The sequence below is a fragment of the Nycticebus coucang genome, chromosome 11 (assembly GCF_027406575.1).
Source record: "Nycticebus coucang isolate mNycCou1 chromosome 11, mNycCou1.pri, whole genome shotgun sequence".
NCBI classification, from domain to species: Eukaryota; Metazoa; Chordata; class Mammalia; order Primates; family Lorisidae; genus Nycticebus; species Nycticebus coucang.
The window spans coordinates 65995383-66010068 of NC_069790.1; the positions used below are offsets into that span (position 1 = coordinate 65995383).

General features: G+C 33.1%; 1 long non-coding RNA gene across 1 annotated transcript in view; it reads right to left on the minus strand.

Moving 5' to 3' along the window:
* The window catches only part of LOC128560013 (uncharacterized), a 57979-nt gene extending 43964 nt beyond the window's left edge, over positions 1 to 14015 (minus strand). The window contains exon 1 of the long non-coding RNA XR_008372861.1: positions 13805 to 14015. This is a non-coding gene — a long non-coding RNA (uncharacterized LOC128560013). The remainder of the gene's footprint in view (positions 1 to 13804) is intronic.
* Between the last annotated feature and the right edge of the window lie 671 nt (positions 14016 to 14686).

Consider the following 14686-nt stretch of genomic DNA (forward strand, 5'->3'; position numbering starts at 1 on the left):
ATGTATAGATCAACAATTCATCTCAAATTTGTTTTGGGGTCTAGACCTCAATAGTGATTTTTCCCTTCTTGAATAGCCAGTTTTTCAACAGCATTTGCTAATCATGGTATCTTTTCCTCCTTGAATTTTCTTGGCATCTTTTATTATAAAATGACACCATATATGTTGATTCATTTCTGAACTCTTTATAACTCTTTATGTGTTATATTGATTTATGTGCTTATCTGGATGCCAACATCACACTATCTCTATTGTTGTGTTTTAGTAAACCTCAAATTCAGGTAGTATAACTTTTAATACACCAGTGATACGATACATATAAAAAAGATCTCACAGTTTCTTTTTATGATTGTGTCTATCTTAGAATATTTTCCCTGAATATAATTTTAAAATCATCTTACCTATTTCTTCAAAGAAACCTGCTGGAATTTTGATTGAAATTATGGTTGAATTTATGTAACAATTTAGAAAGAACTGACATAATCACGTAGAGTTATCCAACCCATAGATACAGCTTACCTCTGCTTTTACTTAGGTCTGTAGTTTATCTTCGCAATATTTTGTAGGTGTCAGTATGGAGGTTTTATCTTCTATTAGCATCAGCCCTACCCATCAGATATCTCTTCATGCTACTATTAAAGGATATTTTAAAAGAATTGTCTAATTGTTTATTGCTTCTAGAATAGCAAAATGATCCTTATTTTGATGTTGCATCCTGTGATCATAAGTTTACTTATTATTTGTAATAGTTTTAAATTCTTTAGATTTTCTGTGTATAAATCAAGGCATTGATGATCAATGAGTTTTACTTCTTTTAATTCTTTATTTCTAATTCTTGCCTAATTGTAAAGAGAACAAAAACCTTCACATTATTAATAACCTATGAGACATATTTACTATTTCTCAGTTAATCAAGATATTATTAAAAGATTTTAATATAAATCCTTTTTTAGAATACAAAAAGTTCTTTTCTATTAAGTTTGCTGAGATAAATTTTATATTATAAAGAGTTAGTGTTTCTTTAATGTGATTACAAATGGTCTTTCTCTTTAATTCTGTTAATGAAGTTTGTTGTATTGATTATGTTGAATTTGGGAATAACTCCACCTAGTTATTTTGTTTTATCCATTTTATATATTGTTTTATCTAATTCACAACATGTTGCTAAGGATTTTTATGTTTATGAAGCATCATCGACCCAGGAGTTTCTGTTTGTGTAACACTGTTGGCAAGTTCCAAGGTTAAGGCACTGTTGGTTTCATAAGCACACTTATCTGTGAAGTCAATAAATACTGATGATTTATCAAATTATAAATATTTTATGAAATGCATCTCTATGGAAACTTCTGTAATTGTAATTCACTATTTGGAACTGCACTAATGAATAACTAAAAGTTATTTTCAAAATCTAACATTGAAATTGAGGTGATGGTTATGTTAATTAGTTTGATTTAAGCATTCCACATTGTATATTAAATCATCATATTGAACCTCACAAATGTATAATGTTATGATTTAATAACAATTAAGTTAAAAATAATCGCACACATTAACAAAACTGCAGCTTCATAGTCTGCATCTTCCTGTCTTTCTCTTTGAAGATTTGTGTGGTCAGCTGCCTTCATGGTAATAATCTTATTAAGCAAAAAAGAATATTCTGAATTTGAAAACTCACTTAGAATTGCAGATTTTCAGTGCTTAAGGGAGGCAGACCCTGGCAGAGCACATGCTCCTAAGTCAGCAAACAGACTAAATGAACAACAAATGCAGCCCTCTAGAATTAATTTGAAAGGAGACCTCCCAAATCTTACTCTCCAAGAGATGAGAGGGAAATGACAGCTCTCTTCAACAGGAGTTAAGTACTTTTCAAGAAATTGTTCAAAGGTTTATCTAGAATGTGCTCTTTAAAAAAAAAAAAAAAACATCTACATACCACAGATACTATAAAATTAAAGAAAACACTCAAATTTATCTTTAAGCCACAACTTGCCCCAAACTGTGAGTTAATTATTTAAAATAATAAGAGGAGCACACTCGAGGCTTTTAAGCAGAAAAAAGTATTCAGAAGCACAGTCTGCTCTGCTTTATTTCTTTTTAAAATGAAGTATATTAACCATGACAGGTGAAGCAGAGCTTGTAGGAGATGAGCCAGAGGTGTGGTGACAGCCTGGTATTCACAATGGATGTATTGGTGTGCCTCAAGCATCTGTTTTATATACTGTACATTTTGAAAGCTAGTAACACAGCACCTTTCCTTGTATTTTACTGCATATCATAAGATGAATGTATCCCATCAGAAAAGTGAGGTGGAGCAGCCGTTTCTATAGATGGAATGCCAGAATTCCAAGGAAGGAAATTTTTAGCAAGGGTTGAATCACTGCTATTAGCAGGAACATATGTGTTGGTCTCTCCTTTCCTGATTTCCCAACACTATGTACATGACTGATTTACTAGGAATGTATATACTGAATTACTCTTGCTAAAAGAACTCAGTTATTTCTCACCAAGTAGAACTCATGGGTTCCATCCAGGTTAACTAAACTTTGATGCACACATAAACTATTCTAAGGTAGAAGCCACAGTAAGCATCACTTATAACTTGGAAGGGGGAGTTAGACATTTCCTAACTAACAAATCTGTTGTTATCTCTGATCTGTAGGTAACATGGCTGTAATTGTTAATCTAAGTGTGGGAGGAAGAGAAGTTTATTCAAGAAATCAAAAAAATGGGAGACCTCAAAGAGAGTGAAAGACAGAGGAGGTGGGTGGAGGGAGAGAGACTATGACACTTTGGAAAGGGCCAAAGGTGAGTAAGCAGCACAGAGATGTAAGGGAGAAATATGGTGAGGGAAGTCTACCGAGACATTACATTGAAAAAAGAAAAGCTACCATCAACTTTCCTTCCTATTCAAAGTTCTAGCAGCAGTCCCCAACTTTTCTGGCATGGGGACCAGTTTCGTGGAAGACAATTTTTCCACAGACCAGGGTTGTGGGGAGGATAGTTTCAGATATGAGTCTGCAAGGGATTGATTGAACATGGTCTCTGTGTAGTCAAACCTCTTTGCTAATAATAATCTTTATTTGAGCCTCAGCTCCACCTCAGATCACAAGCATTACCTTTTCAAAAGGACCTGGCAACCTTGTTCCCTGGCAAGAAGTTTACAGTACAATTCCCACTCAAACTGACCCGAGCATACAGCTCAGAACAAGTTTTGCCAGAGGTTTTGGGGGAACTTAATCTGAGGCCTGAGAAGCAGATAGATACTTGGCAACATAAAGGAAAAAGGTGCAATGTTTTTGTAGTCAGTTGCACAAAAGGGCAATAAGCGAGTTGAGAGCAAGAATGAAGATACTGATATGATGTTCATTATTTAGTGTTCTTTTGGGATGATGAAATTACCTATGCAAGAAAACTCTACATTCAAATGTTCTTAAAATTTCTCCTAATAAAAGATAATAGGCAATTATAGGCTATTTTTGATAAAACAATTAGCATGAAAGTACATTTACCAGAAATATTTTATTATGGGTTTTAAAAAAACTGAATATCTGTATTCCAAAATGTTTTTAATTTTTGCCATTGTTATCCATCCACCCCATCCAACTAGTATGAAATCTGATAAATCACATTTATGCTAGAATGTCATCTTCAATAAAACTACACAACAGGTTCCAAGACATGCCAGCCCTAAGATATATCCAGAGTGTGCACACATGATGTGGATCAAGGGGTTTCACAAAGGCCAAATTGGCTTTGTTTTTAAAAGTAATATTATCATCATTTGGTCAAGTCATATCTTAGTTTTCAAGCATCAACGCATTTTGTCTTTTATTAATATATGTTTATAGTACACTAATACAGCCCTTTAAAAAAGGTAAAAATAAAAAATAATAAAAACCTGAGTATAAACCACCTAACATTTTATAAAGTTAAAAATGCAAATCTTAACCTCTGAGAATTCAGGTTCCTGCAGACCATTAAGCATCAAAACCAAGGCTAAGACCATAGAGGAGAAAAGAACGGTATAATTTTTTTTTAATCTACATTTAGATTACATTTTTCTTCCTGAAATTTCATATAAACTGATTTGTGATTCTTCAGTACTGATAGACTAAAACACACGCAAGAAATACATGGCACTGTCTCTATTCCTGTGGAGGGATAACAATCACACATTTTGTTATGTACTATTATATACTATTGCCAGAGAGAGAGAGAGAGAGAGAGAGAAGACAGACACTGACTCTCCTGCCATTACACTTAAAGACCATGGATCTTTAGTGAGCATAATCCAGGCGCTCTACATCTACTCCAAACCCCTCAGGATAAGGTAAAATTATTGGTTAAGATATGTATAATCTATTACACTTTATTGGTAGTTTAGGAAATTTTCTAAGTTGATTTTGAATAAAAATAATAACCATTGTGCCGCCTCCATCCTTGGGTTTTCAGCCTCCCCTAATAGCAGTTGTAGCTTTAGTGAATTACTCTTTAGTTGTCAATGACCAGGGTGGAAATTTATGAGTCAATTGAGATTATTGTTCTCCCATAAAGCTGATAATATTGTTACCTTTAGCACATTTGTGTTTCTTAGGAAAAATATTAATTTATTTTTATAATAATATCAGAGTTTATCTCATAGACATTTATAATATGTCCATAAGTAAGTCACTAATTTAAGCTTTTTTATCTTTTTTTTTCCAACATGGAAATAACTACATTAGAAAAATGTAAGAGATTTATTTCTCTGAATCAAATGAAAATTTATACAAAAAGCTTTGCATAGGTACTCCTTAAATATTACAATTACTATTAACGTATGTTATGCATAAAAAGAGATAAAATGGCTAATATTTGAGTCTTCACTATGTGTTAATGCTGTTAATAGTTTCAAATATTTGTATTTTATTTTTACCATAATTCTATGATTACATATATAATGTTATCAGCATAATAAATAGTATTGTCGATAAAATTATCATGTGAGTCACATATATCATTTAAAATTTTCTAGTAGCCACAATTTAAAAAAGTAAAATGAAATGGATGAAATTAAGAGTAATAATATATTTTTATCCACACAAAAACGTTCAAAATATTATCATTTTAACATATATTGAATATTTAATAATATTGACATTTTACTTTTTAAAAAAGATTCCAAGTTTCCACAAAGTATATACTGTATATTCACAGAGCATCTGAATTTGGACCAGCCACATATACATATTTCAAGTATTTAATAGCTACATCTGTCTAGTGGCTACCATAGTAAACAATGCAAAGTATAACTTTTCTTTAAAGATGACGAAATCCTACTGTGGCGTGGATCTGAGTTATAGTAAGTAGGTATGCTTTGGCCATGTCAGTGTACATGTGACTAATTGGTAGCACCTGAATGCCATTTGCACAAATGATTGAAGACTGTCTTCCAAAATAATTCAGCCAGAAGAAAGCAAGTCACTTACAATAATCTCCTATGAATACTAAGTACCTAAAATTCGGAGAGAGAAGGGATTTTGTACGCAACCAAATGTCTTCTTTTCATATTTTTCTGTGAATTCAAAACACGTGGAGTTATGCCTAAATCCTAAGGATATGGATCATCAACCAATAAAATTGTAATCTGTTTCAGCAACATTTTGAGACCCAATTACACAAGCAGCTCTGCTCTAGTACATAGCAGAGGACAAATATATTTTGTCCTAACATATCCTAGCTATTTATACATATTTGGGCCTTCAGTACCCTGGCATCTAAAGGAGGAGTAGGTGGCGAGTAAGTATGTGACAGAAGTGAAATTTGGGAGAGGAGTAATGATATACATGGGAATAAAAATGCCAGATAAAACTGTTAAGTTCTAACCAGCACAACATGTTGTACACTATCCAGTAGGCAGGGTGGATAATGGAAAACACATCAAAAGAAGAGAATACACAAAAGAAAGACATTACTTTTTAAATGACAGAATATTTTAAAAATATACAAGGCATAGCTCATGGAATAGTGGCATGCCTTTGGTGACTTAGAACTACAATTCAAAAATACCTCAAAACAATAGAAATATTTATATAAGTAGAAAAACCAGAAGTAATGCTGGGTTCAGGTTGTTTTGATCTAGGGGCCATTATATTTTCAGAACTGCAACTCCTATTCCCTGTGGCTCTCTTGGCTCAGTCTCACTCTATGAGAGTTTTATTTGGAATTTTGCTCCACTTACTTACTTTAGAAAGAAAGGGTTGTACTCATTCTGATCCATATATAGGTGAGCAAGAACATCCCTTCCACAGGTTTTTACCAAAAAGAATGACATTGATTCTAACGGAAACTTCTTAGATTATGCACCCAATACTGTGAGTAAGGGTAATAGGATAGAGATTCTCCTGGACTAGGGTGAGGAAAAGACCAACCAAAGGCTGTCAAAGGCGATCACATGTATACAAAGTGTAAGTATTCCCACAAATACCTGGACAGCATTTCTTTTTAGGGAAGTATAAACTACATTATTAATTGGGTAAAGATCCATGGAACAGAAATAAGCTAAATTTTTAACTGCTGCATTATGTGTTTTACATTTATTTATATTTTATTATATATGTAACCTACATAATATGTACATGATTTTAACTTATATGTAGTTTTATTATAAACGTTTTTAAACATACAGAAGTTGAAATAATTTTACACTGATCACCTTTATTATACTACATAGATTTTCATACAACCATGTAAACATTTTACTGTGCTTGCTTTATTACATGTCTATTTGCCTATTAATTCTTCTATCTATTGCTACATCATTATCTATGCATTTAAAAGTTGTAGTGGGGATAAGATCAAGGTGGCCAACTAGACACAGGTAACATGTGCCTACTCCATGGAGAGGAACCAGAATAAGGATCACATTTTCACATTCAGAACAGATTGTCTAGGAGAGAATTCGAGGATTCACCGGGGAAGTGTTGAGAAGCACTGAAAGTAGATAAGGTGAAGGTTCAGGGTAACTTGCCTGGCTAGGGACTGTGGAGGAACTGGGAGAAGCTTCTGAACACAAGAAAAAAAAAAAAAGTAGTAGAAAATCCTCCAGGTCCCCATAATCCAAGGCAATTTTTTACAATTTTGGCTACAAGACAATCCCCTTACTCATGCAAGTCTTGAGTCTAATTTGGGAAGCTGCTTGGACTTTGCAGAGATATTACTCCAGAAAGGGACCTATATGGATTCCCACAGGCATTAGAGACTAGACTAGCCAGGGATCATTAGAGGCTATTATGAACAACTATATGCTTGCAGATCAGAAAAACAGAAATTGATGAACTTTTCAAAACCTTCAACCTTCTACCACTGAGTCAAGAAGAAATTAAACTTCTAATAGAATGATAATAAGTAACAAGATTAAATCAGTAATCTTGCTATGTAGTTAATTAAGTCTCCTCCAAACAAACAAAAAGCTCATGACCAGATGGGTGACAATTGGATTCTTCCAGATATTCAAAGAACTGGTATCTATCCTACTGAAACTCTTCCAAAAGATAAAGAAGGAGGAAATCAACCCTAACTGATTCCACTATCACCTAATGCCAAAGCCAGGAAAGGATGTAACAAAAGTAGAAAATGCAGACCAATATCTCTTATGAGCAGTCATACAAACATTCTTAACAAAATACTAGCAAACTGAATCCAATAGCACATTGAAAAGCTAATTCACCATGATCAAGTGAGTTTCTTCCCAGGGATGCAAGAATAGTTCAACACACGTAAGTCAATAGATGTGACTCAACATATAAACAGAAATTTTTAAAACCCACATAATCATCTTGATAGATGTCAAAAAAGCATTTGGTAAAGTTCTTTGTCTCTTCATGATAAAAATCCTCAACAAATTTAGTATATAAAGACCATACCTCAAAATAACAAAAACCATAAATGATAAATGCACAGCCAACATCATAGTGAATGAGGGAAAGTAGAAAGCATTTCCCCTAAGAACTGGAGCAAAAAGTGCACTTTCACCACTTCTATTTAACATAGTACTGAAAATCCTATCTAGAGGAATTAGACAAGAGAAAGAAAGAAGAACATTTAAGCTGGAAAAGAGAAAGTCAAATGATCTCTCTATACTGACGATATAATTTTATACACAGAAAATCCAAAGGACTTCTCTAAAAGACAAATTGATAAATCAAAATAAATCAAATTTATTTAAATTTGATAAATCAATTTAGTAAGGTCTAAGGTTATATTATCAATATACAAAAACCAATAGCATTTCTATACACCAGCAAGACCAAGCTGAGAACCAAATCAAGAACTCAATCTTATTTATAATAGCTGCAAAAAATAAAATAAAACATGTAGGAATAAATTTAGCTGAAAGAACTCTACAAGGAGAACTGTAAACCACTGATGAAAGAAAATGTATATTACACAAATAAATGATTAAACATTTCACGTTCATGGATCAGAAGAATCAATATAGTTAAAAAATCTTACTGTGATAAGTGATTTACAGATTCAAAACAATTCCTATCAAAACACCAAAGTAATTTTTTAAAGACCTAGAAAACATAATCCTAAACTTCATACAGAACCAAAAAAGAGCCTGAATAGCCAGAGTAATTTTAAATAAATAGTACAAATCTTGGAGGCATCATATTACTTGACTTGACATTATGCGACAGGCTATAAAAACAAAATAGCATGATATTGGCATAATATAAATCAATAGGCCAGAATATAAAGCCCAGATATAAAAGCGTATACCTAAAAACAACTGACCTTCAACAAAGCAAACAAAAAGATACACTGGGGAAATCACACACTGGGAAATGGTACTGGGAAACTAAGAAATGGTACTGGGAAAATACAATAGGTATATGCAGAAGAATGTAGCTGGATCCCTTTCTCTCCCATATTAAAAAAATGACTCAAAATGGATTAAAGATGTAAGATTTGAAACCAAAAAAGAAATTATTGAAAAAAGAAAACTAAGAAGCTCTCTTCTATAGATTGGCCTAGGCAAAGAATTTAGGACTACACAAAAAGCAAATGCTACAGCACCAAGAAATAGAACCATGGGACTTAAACTAAAAAGCTTCTGCATAGCAAGTATTCATCAACAGAGCAAATAGCAACCTACTAAATAGGAGAAAATATTTACAAACCATGTGTCTGACAAAGGTCTCATATTTAGAATTTAAAAGAAGTTCAAACAAGTCAGTAAGAAAAAAGACATTCAAATGTGTGCAAAGACAAGACTAGGCATATTTCAAAAGAAGATACAGAAATGGCCAAGAAACGTGAAAAATGTTCAATATCACTAATCATCAAGCATAATACTTACATAACTCAAACTGCTATGAATGGTTATCATCACCACCCTACAAAGTTTCTTTTGCCTCTTTGTAGCAGTAAATCTAAACTAGCAGTCCCCTAGAGCCAACCACTCTTCTAATCATTTTCTACCATAGATTAGTTTTTTCTATTCTCAAACTCCATATAAAGGATATATTATATAATGTGTTCTTTCGAAAAGGACTTGGTTCACTTAGCCTACTGGTGTGTGTACCACTTAGTAGTTTTGACCTTTTTATTGGTGAGTAGGTGCTTCTTTTTGGTCCCTCTCTAGTGCTTCTAAGTATTCAAAAGTATTTTGTCCACATGTTATGATTATTATCTGAAAAGACCTTACATGTAAAGTCTTATATATAATCACTGACTTCATGATATAAAGTATATGATGGTGGACTTTTTTTCTAATAGGTGTGTTGAGTTTAACTCAGACAATTCCAGTCTTTTACCTAGTGTTTTTGGGAATTACATACTGATATTAGTGAATCAGCTATTTTGTTGAAACCATGCTATATTCTATAAGAACCCCACTGGTCAATAAACTTACTAAAATCATGATTTTCTCCTTCCTTACAACTATACTCCAAACATTTGCTTTATTTGAGGCTATTCTTATTTATATGCATCATGAGAAAAATGACCTATCTCAAATCTTTTCATTCTCACAAAGAAAATTATTCTCTAAATACTTCTGATCTATTTTTCTATCCCTTATTTTTTTCCAAATGTGGCTGACAAATAGCTCCATTTCTTTATTACCCTTGATAGCTATATCATTCCACATTTAAGCTGGGTTTGGCCCTGATTTTCTGTTTTTCTTTGGGTAATGAAACAGTAGTAAATGTTCTATCATTGCCTAAAGAATTTTTACTTATTTATTCCTTTTTTAAATTTCATTTTGAAGTGCAGTCTCACTTTCTTGTCCACTGCAACCTCCATATCATGGGCTCAAGCTGTCTTCTGTCTGCATCCATATCCCCAGAGGCTGGAACTATAGGCACATGCCACCACTCCTAGAGATTTTTTTTTTTTTTTTTTTTTGTAGAGATGAAGGTCTTACTATGTTGCTCAGCTGATCTTGAACTACTGGCCTCAAGTGATCCTCCTGCCTCAGCCTCCCAAAGTGCTAAGATTACAGGTGTGAGCCACTATCCTTGGCCAAGCTTGTTTATTCTTGTTTCTGTATCACATCATGAAATTATGCTGAAGCTAATCTGCCTAAAAGACATTATGCTCATGAAGCAAAGACAAACAATGTAAGTTGTCCCAGTAGTCAAGCTAGCAATCCTAGATAAGACTATCCTATTTAAGTCAATAGACCATCATGTTTCAGACATGTAAGGAAAGCTAGGGCAGAATAAAAGATTCTCCTAGCTAAGCCATATTTATATCTATATCTATGTCCACATCCTTATCCGTGTCTACATTTGTATCTATATTTAAATCTGTAGATCTCTAACACTTGGTGGGCTAAATACATGATCATTGTTTTGAGTCACTGAGTTTGAGGTGGTTTGTAATACTAAAACCTTATGCCAATATAGAACTGAAAAATCATGAAGGAAAGTAAATTATCTGGTTGGCAATGATTTCCAATAGTCATGTCTGTAGATTGAAGGAAGCTTATCAATAGAGCATCATATCTTGAAAGATTTGGGGTTTTTTTGGGGGGGGGCTTAGAATGCTTGTTTTCACAATCACACTAAAATACATCTTCTAATTTAGCTTGTTTCAAAAATAATTATGTTTTCTTTCAAGCAAAAGCTTAGTTCCATAAAAAAGTTAATATTATGGAGAAGACCAAGTAGAAGTCTAAAAGCAAAATAATGTACTACCATGTGAAAACAGCTTCTTTTATAAGCTTCAGTGGACCATAAAACAAATGGCAGTACTCTCTAGAGTCTAGTTCAGTGCTCAGATTTTACAAAGAAGGAAACTAAAACCAAAAGAGCTCTCATGACATGCTTAATGTCACATAGCAAGTTTTGTATAAAAGTAGAGACCGGAATTTAATTTGTTGCTGTGTGTGTCCTAGAAAAGCAGTGGAGTGTTGTGGAAAGAAAAAGAAATCTGGTATCAGAAGACAAGGAATTTAGTTCCAGCAACTCTTCTTACTCAATACTTTGGGCTCAGATCCTAGGGAGGGGATGTTAAGGGAACAGAAACAGAATAACAAACTTAACTCAGTTCCAGGAAAGCTAATTTATGGAAGAGAAATTAAAATTGGCCAGGTTAAAATTACATAGGCAGGCCACTCAGGTGGAGGAAATATATGAGGGAACAAAATATGTCTAAACATGGCACGTGTGGAATCTACTGAAAAAAATGTGCGACTAAATTATGCAAGAGTAGCAAGAGGTGAAACCACCAGTAAGTAAGAGTCAAGTAATGGATTTGGACATCAGACAACCATTGAACACTTTTCAGCAGGGGGATTACATTGCTTGATTTATGCTTCAGTTCGAATAACCAGGCTGCCTTGAGAAAAAAAACAACTATCTAGGAAGAGAAAATACAGATCTAGACCAGTGCAATACAGCAAGGATAGAAAGGAAATGACGGATGAGAGAAACTGTTTACTTTATTATTATTCTATTCAATTATATCAATTTTTTTTAATTTTTTAAATAATAATTTAGTGAAAACTGGTGAATCCAAGAGCATGCTTTTTCTCCCATATTTATGCCTTGTCTGTCCTACTCATATGATCTGTTTATCCTAATAAGTGGAATACTCCCATTTTTAGGAGTTAACTACAGTCAAAAATAATTACTTCACTCATCTTTACACTCAAAGGACTATTGAAATCAGAAACGTTCATATTTTTAAAAAATAGAAAGCCGGAAAAATAATGTGCTAGTATATCTTGGGTAACACCATAATATCAGCTGATTTCCAAAAATATAATTGATTCAGCATACTATTAATGTTTATTCTGGCAACAAAATAGCATTTCTCTTTGTATCATAGATTTTATTCTTTAAATTCTGTTTTAGTGCCTAAAATAGCAAATGTCTGTGGCTACATAACACTGACATTAAGGAACAAATAGACAGGATTATCTTCACACGTATAGCAAGCAGACTGTGCAGACAGCCAAGTAAGATTCCTCTTATTTGTACAGACAACTCTATGAAGATTTTTCCTTCCCAAAGTAAACACAAGAGAGTATAGTTACAAAGGGGCATTAAGAAATGGTGCCATAACATGTAATAGGAATTATAATTTGCTCATGATTCATGGATTTCATGAATTAATATCTTTAGACATGTCTTCTATTAATATACTATTTAGGTATGTCATCTATTAATGTTCCTATTAATAGAAAATAGTCTTAGGAAGGTATGACCATAATAAAATTTTATAGTTGTTTTAAAATTATAAGGTTGAGAGCTTACTACTCCCTAACATAAAATGGGGCTAATTTTTTCTTTGAGAAAAAAGAAAAAAGAATCTTGAATCTTTTATTCAAGATTATAACCCAAGTTCTTCTTCCTAATCTAATTCAGCTTCTACAATATTGTTTTGTCACCTCTTAGCACTTTAATAAGGATTGGTTTATCCAGTTTTGGTGAATTAGTGGATGACATTCATGGATTTATTTGGAACCTAGACTGTCAAATCCTTAGTTTTTTAATGACTTCTTCACTTCCATTATCAACAGTTCAAAGTGAAACCAAACAAATCTTCTGTAATAACTACATTCCCATTGTTTTCTGAATGCCTCATGGGCTGGAAGGCTCCAAGGCAGTCACATTACTTTCTTGGTGGTCCTCTGGATCAGGATTGGAAAAGCTCACTTGGATTTGTCCAATATTGCTATAGGCCTGGTTTTCTGCCCACGATAAGTTTTTTTTTTTTTTTTTTGGTTTTGTGTTCACTTTTGTTACATGTATAAAAATACTACTTTTTACAAATTAAGTGTACATAAAAGTTAAGAGTAATTTATAATTGTTAATAATTTGCATGGCTGCTGTTGTAGCATAAGTGTACATACAAAAACTATTCAGCTTTGAAAAAGAAAGGAAGAGACACATGTTCATTGAACTTCAAAGTTCCTCCAAGGTGCCAAGCCACAGCCGAATAAAAAACGGATGTTGGGATTCCATAATCCACTAACTCTCTTAGACACATTAAAAGCTGGAAAATAGTTAAAAAGTATGTGGCTGATATTTTCAAATAAGATGGTTGCATCTATCTATGTAAAGTAACATTTTGTTTTCTTCTTCCTAAGTTACAAGAGTATGATTAACTACATTTCATGAGCAATACAGTTTTGTAAGTAGTAAGCATAACAGAAATTTCATAAAAATATTTTATAAAATGCAATACTGAAATCCCCCACCTTGCTTTAAACTGAAATAACTTTTTCTTGATTATGTATAGAAAATTCATTTTACTCAAGTTAAATTGCACCATTACATCAAATTAGATCTATTAACCCTGTGCTTACCTTTAATAATATGTCTTCTATTGATTCTTCTGAAAGATATTATTTCTTGACATATCTAAGAAAAAATGTGTATATACATATATGTATATAAAACAACATAAAATTTATCCTCCAACTCACCCTGTTTCTATGAACTGCAACACTTTCAGTGTCAATCTTTAAAAAAAATCACTCTATCCCAGAAATAAGCAATATTTTTTATACTTCTCAAACTGTTAACATGAGCTTTTGGACTATGGATCTGCTCTGAAGTCCCCGGACCATGTCACAAAGTTCTGAGTTTAATTATTTATAAGCTTTTTACATATTTTCACAAGTTAACCAATTAAAAGATTTTGCTGCAAGTGAAGACAAATTTGACCCAAACTGTCTTTTGAAAAATAAAACAGGGAGAAATATATATTAGCATATTTCGTTTTCTATTGCTTCTATGACAAACTCCCACAAAGGTGGTGATTTGGGACAGCACAAATTTGTCCTTATGGTTTGGTAGTTAGTCATTGGCTTAAGGGATCTCATTGTCCGAAAACCAAGTTGTCATCAGGCTGTTCCTTTTAGGAGGCTCTAGGAAAATATCCATTTTCTTGTGTTCAGCTTCTAAAGGTGTTTCAGGAAAAACCTAGGACAGTAGAGAAAATCCAGAGACCAAAAATGACTCAGACAAGTTGAGATGGCTGAGATAGTATGTTTAATAGAGGCTACTTTACAGGGGTGACTGCTCCTGGTGGTGCAGGAATTTCTTCCACAGGAGTTTTCTTACAGACAAAAGCATCATCTTCCCATTGGTAGTGTTGCCTCAAATCCCTTGCCAATGAGTGACCTGAACTTTGACAACATTGTGTCATTGCTTGTTTAAGTGAGCAAGTTATGAAGTGCAGACCC